The sequence below is a fragment of the Ceratina calcarata genome, unplaced genomic scaffold, assembly GCF_001652005.2.
Source record: "Ceratina calcarata isolate Rehan_Ccalc_2016 unplaced genomic scaffold, ASM165200v1 scaffold291.2, whole genome shotgun sequence".
Classification (NCBI taxonomy): Eukaryota; Metazoa; Arthropoda; class Insecta; order Hymenoptera; family Apidae; genus Ceratina; species Ceratina calcarata.
In genome coordinates, this window is record NW_017151492.1 from 866,249 (window position 1) to 867,077 (window position 829).

Consider the following 829-nt stretch of genomic DNA (forward strand, 5'->3'; position numbering starts at 1 on the left):
ATACGTATATAGCGTTTTGACGTTTCACTTTATATTCTTATTTACCAAGTTCTTACGGGAATTGTTAGAAAAAATTTGTAGATCAGCGAATTCATTATCGTATAATACGCAGTGATCTTCCTAATTTGAAATCCAGCAAATAAAGCAAACTCAGCCACGTGAACTAATTACCATTTAATGGCCGTGCTATTTTAAAGAGGTTTGAACTTGCCTTTTCTCTTCTTTCCGCTATGAGCGTACACCAGGTTGGTCATGAAATTATTAGCGAGCTCCGCTCAGCGAAAACTCGATCAGTAATAATTACGCCACCGTGTACATCGAGTAATGTTACCAAGTTCGCCATCCTTCATAGCTTCGGGAGCAGTTAATCGAATTACCTTTGGTGGCGCAAAGTAACGAAGCCGAAATGGTATCCGGAGTGTGACCTCATTAATACGTTGCTCCTCGAAGAAGTTAGATGCGTTCTTGGTGAGCGCAAATAAATATCGGCGGCTGGGAGCGCTTCGAGAAGTTTCTTTGGAATTGTTTTATAGTACCCCGCAGACTTTAACGCCCTCCTTCCTCTCTTCCACTTTTGGTCTCTCTGTCGCCATACATACCCCTCTCTCTTTCCCCCTTCTCTTGATCAGAATCACGCATTCATTACTGGTTTCTGCTTTAAGCTTCTTCGTCCAAACGATCTTGTACAAATGAATATCTTGTTGGTTTTATCAGTTTTATATACTGAGTTGATTTTTATGACATGTACAGGAAAGGTACTATAATATCTATATACAATACTAAATACATACAATATATATACAATACTACTAAAAGATACTATATATAA